Raw genomic sequence first — 5,537 nt, 5'->3', positions numbered from 1 at the left:
TGCTATCTCTTCCATGCTTACTCTTACTCTATTCGTATGATATTTTGCCACCTCATCTTCCTCTATATTCATCTCTCATCCTCTTTGCCTTTTTCCTTCTCTATATTTCTCCTCCTGGCTTACTCTATCTACTCCCTGACTTCTGAGCATTTCTTCCGCTCGTTTTCTGTACTGCAGCTTCCCGTTTCCCTCCCTTCCCCGCTCAGTCACTGCCTCCGCCCTCCTCTTTCTTCCTTTCAACCGTTCCTCCTCCTGTTTCATCGTCATTTCTCTCTACCGTTACCGCCCCGACACGGCCCTTCTCCCCTCTCTCCAGGTTTTTCTTCTCCGACATTCACTCCTATGGCCCCTCCCCTCCCCTCGTCTCTCTCTCTCTCTCTCCACATTCAGCTTTTTATGTATGTATAGATAGATAGATAGATAGGTTACATACATACATACATATTTCATTACGTGCACGGATGTTCCCTGAGTGGAATGTCGAACAATCTCCTTCTCAGAACACTCCACAGATCTCCGTTATTCTTATCTCCAGCTCATCAGTTCACGTGGCCACTTCAAAACTCGTTGCTTCCTACCGGAATCTCTGGTCTCATCTAGGTCCGTGTCTCCATTCTGGGTGTGGATTTTCCTATCGTCAAAGCGAGTCTTAAGATCACATAACCAAATTAAATATATATGCAGCTACAACGTTCTCTTTTTCTCTCTGTTTATGAGGTATTCTTTTGGTGTCATCTCCGTGTTTTGTCCGTCGTCTGTCAGTCCTGTCACTCGTGTCTGTCTGTCTCGTGTAATTTGTAGGGAAGTGAGATCAGTGAGAATCGTACAAGCAGAGACGCCTGCTTGTTTAATGCAGTAGCTGGGTTTTTTTCAAGCGGAAACTATCAAGAACTTTTGGATTTCATTTTGATCGTTTCAGTGGAACAGCTGGTGACGAGAATAGCTTATTTTTTGCTTAGCCTTTGGTCTGCTAGCCTCGTCAAAAACAAACCAAAAAAAACGTGGCATTAAAGTCAAGTCATCATTAATGGAATTCGTGCAAGGAACGTGATATTTAGTGTCGGCGGGTCTTTGTCTGGAGGTGCAGCGCTCCAGACTTGACGCGGCAGTGCACGGTTCTCTTTGTCGTGTGCGAGTGGCAGGTCAAGGACACAAACTCATTAAACAATCCCTCTACTCGTTTCCTCGGTGAAAACAGACAGAAAAAGACAAAACACATTAATCAAATTTCTTCGTAGCCGTGTGCCCCTCTCTCATCTGCAAGCCTTGTCGCCCGAGTACCAGGAAGGAAAAAAGAAAAAGGAAGAAAGGAAAAGAATAAAAAGAAGAAATCAGGAAGGAAAAAAAGAAAGAGGAAAACGGAAAAGAATAAAAAAGGAAGAAACCAGCAAGGAAAAAAATAAAAAAGGAAGACACTAACTACACAAAGGAAAAAAAAAGAATAAAAAAACAAAAAAAAACAGATATAAGAGATAAGATACTAACTACACAGAGAAACAGACAGACAGAAGCAGCCACAAACAGACAGCACGACAGACCAACAAACTGACAGAAGCAAAGACAGACAGCGACCAAGTGACTGACATAGAAAGACCGACAAAATGACAAAATGGACAAACAACAACAATTAAAGGACAAGAATAGACACCAAGAGGGATCATAAATAACAGCCAACACCCACAAGACCACCAAGAATAACCACATGACAAAGACGCAGAGAAACGCCTACAAACGGGTAGTGTACAGCAGTCTTCCTTTGGCGACTCTGGCAGCTCCTCGCTCGCACCCTTTGTAGCAGAGCAGAGAGTGGGCGACAGAGGCATTTGTAATTTCTGGGGCTCAGTGACGCTGGCGGAGGTGGTCGAGCTCCCCATAAGGCTCCGAGGCCGGCCAGTAGGTCATAAATCAGGCGGAAAGAACCATGCGTGTCGGTGTGTGCTGGTGACCTTGAGAGAGAGAGAGAGAGAGAGAGAGAGAGAGAGAGAGAGAGAGAGAGAGAGAGAGAGAGAGAGAGAGAGAGAGAGAGATGAAGGGAAAATTAATATCGGTGAGTTGTGATCGTGTCCCTTTTCTGTGTGTGTGTGTGTGTGTGTGTGTGTGTGTGTGTGTGTGTGTGTGTGTGTGTGTGTGTGTACCCATGACGTAGGTATCAGGCTGCGGGGCGACGCGACGAACAAAGCAGCGCTGGAAACAATGACGGCACAGCGAAACGATAACGCCAACAAAGGAGAGAGAGAGAGAGCAAGAGAGAGAGAGTGAGAATACAACGTAAAGGAGACGCAGCCGAGAGTACAGCGATAACAACAATAATGATGGCGAGAACAAACCCACAATGTTAACTTTAAAAATGACTCCGATGACCGCCGCCGCCACAACGAAGGAAAGGAGACGTCAAGAATATGGGCCGCTGAGAACAACAACAACAACAACAACAACAACAACAACAACAACAACAACAACAACAACAACAACAACAACAACAATAATGATGGCGAGAACAAACCCATAATGTTAACTTTAAAAATTACTCCGATTACCGCCGCCGCCACAACAAAGGAAAGGAGACGTCAAGAATATGGGCCGCTGAGAACAACAACAACAACAGCAACAATAACAAAAGTAATAATGATGGCGAGAACAAACCCATAATGTTAACTTTAAAAATTACTCCGATTACCGCCGCCGCCACAACAAAGGAAAGGAGACGTCAAGAATATGGACCGCTGAGAACGATAAAATCCTTAACAATAAAAGAAACATTGACTGGAAGATAAACACAAACAACGGCAGCAGGAATAACAACAACAACAACAACGATAGAGAAAACAAAGAAGATATAAATAGAGGAAGAAAAACATTGACCATAAGCCAAACGGACAACAACAACAACAACAACAACAACAACAACAACAACAACAACAACAACGATAGAGAAAACAAAGAACAAGATATAGAGGAAGAAAAACATTGACCATAAACCAAACGGACGGCAACAACAACAACAACAACAACAACAAGGGCAATAACAACAACAACAAGGGCAATAACAACAACAACAAGGGCAATAACAACATCGATGAAGAAAAAAAAACTAGTAACTAATAGAAGAATAAACATTGACCTTAAAACTAACGATAACAAAGGCAACAATAACAACAACAACAGTAACAACAACAACGGCAACAACAACGATGAAGAAAACAAAGAACAAACAATGAATAGAACAACAACAAAATTAAAAGCAACAGTCACAACCTCAGCCAATAAACAACCGTGACAACAACAACAACAACAACAACAACAACAACAACAACAACAACAACAATAGCCTTTGCTCAGGAACATCTGTTATTGATGGTGACCTCGAGGAACCAGACGCCGGCTTGACCTCTCCCCACACAGCTAGACAAAGAATACCACCACCACCACCACCACGTACCACCACCACACACCACACCACACCACGCACCACCACCATTCACCACCACCACACCAGCACACACCACCACCACTCACCACCACCTCATACACCACGCCACACACCATCACTACCACACAACGCCAAACACCAAGCATAATCGCCATATATTTTGGCAACGGAGAGACATACATACAAACAGACTGACAACGACGAGGACCTTACCGCCCTCCTCGCTGCGCAGAGATTGGTGATAACAAAGGTGTTTGGAGACCGCAGGCCTCGGACCAACGATAATAGTCCCATAGCGCCTGTCCTGTTTGTCAAAAAATGTCTCACAGTCGGATCATCTCCATATTATTATTGGTTCTTCTTGGGTCATGGTACATCTTCTGTTAGTTTCATGATAACTGGGTAGTAAATTTGCGCGCAAGCTCAGTGTAATATTTATGAGCCCTGGAGCACCTCCCAGGAATAAGGATATATCTAATAGTCTGCCCTGCACCACCTCCCAAGGCCCCCTCCATACAAACTGGAAGCTGTCATGGTCGGTCGGTCCACCTAAAACCACCATTAAATACCGTCAAAGCATAGGCGGATGTTCCCTGATAACCACTCTGTCACTCCTGGTCTGGCCGGACCAGCTTCAAACCCCTATTGGTTGCCTCTGGAAACATTCAGGGTCTCAAAGGGCAGGCGGGTTTTTCGTATGGCCGCCCTAAATCTTTGACTCATTAAATTTTCATCATTAATATCCCGTCATTAATTCAGTTCTTGTCGAACATTTACCAAAATTTAATGAGTACTTCCACGGTTTCCATGGACAAGTAATGAAACGATTTTGCGTAATCCTGCTAACGGAGATAAACAGGACCGAAGGCAGCTATCGACAAAGGTAATAAGAATAAAAAAAAGCAATAATCCCTCAACAAAGAAGAACCTCCAAGAAATAGACGTTCCCGGTAGCCGGCCGTACCCCGAACCGAAGGCGAGCCGCACGTCGGCCAGGACGATAAAAACAACTCGAAAATTACTGGAAATACGGCTGGGTCTCAGGAAGCATTGCCATGGCTACGACGACTCTATACAACACAAACACGATAACGACCAATTACGGACGACTCTGAAATACCGCGACTACACGATTACAACAACAATTACACTCGCACAACGACGATTTCTTGAAACACAAAGAGGATAACAAAGACTCCATTTTATCATCAACAGCACTACGACGATGACGACAGAGAGAGAGAGAGAGAGAGAGAGAGAGAGAGAGAGAGAGAGAGGAATCAGATTATAAAATATGTGTAATAAGCGCTTTAGAGAATATAATGAGACAGGTGTGGTGGAAGAAAGGCGTATTGACACAAGGACAGGTAGAAGAGAGAGAGAGAGAGAGAGAGAGAGAGAGAGAGAGAGAGAGAGTTATATACCAAAAAAGTGTAATTTTGAGCCTCCTTTTTGTAGAGATATTATGGTTAAATAGAAAGAGAGAGAGAGAGAGAGAGAGAGAGAGAGAGAGAGAGAGAGAGAGAGAGAGAGAGCGGCAGAGAGGCAGGCAGGCGTTGTACAGCCGGCAGCGCGGTGAGTGCAGGAGTGGGCGGCACTGTAGCAGCGGGAGTCCTGCCCTCATCGACCTTTGCTGTGATATCTGGGTCAGGCTGGCAGGGCGGGCAACACCTCCACCCCGACGCCCCGCTCCCTCCCTCCCTCACCTTCACTTCCATTCTCTCTTGCTTATTCATTTTCTTTACTTTCCTTTTTTCTTTCCCTCATTCCCTGTTCATCTACTTTTTTTCCCCCGTTTCTTTTCCTCATTTTCCTCATTTCCCTTCGTCCCTCTCATTCTCTCATGCTTTTTATTTATTTATTTATTTTCTCTCTCTCTCATTCCTCTTTCTCCTCTTTCCTTCACTTCCCGTTCCTCTCAGTCTTTCTTTTTGTTTATATTTCCTTTTCTTTATCACTCTCCTTTCCTAATCTTTTATTTTCTCATTTTATTTATCTCTTTTGTCGTTTTTCATTCTTTCTTTCTTTATATTTACTTTTCTCTCTCTCTCCTCAGTTCTTTTCCTCCTCCTCCTCCTCCTCCTCCTCCTCCTCCTCCTCTTTCTCT

Source organism: Eriocheir sinensis, unplaced genomic scaffold, assembly GCF_024679095.1.
Source record: "Eriocheir sinensis breed Jianghai 21 unplaced genomic scaffold, ASM2467909v1 Scaffold253, whole genome shotgun sequence".
Taxonomy (NCBI): domain Eukaryota; kingdom Metazoa; phylum Arthropoda; class Malacostraca; order Decapoda; family Varunidae; genus Eriocheir; species Eriocheir sinensis.
This window is presented reverse-complemented; position numbering follows the sequence as displayed.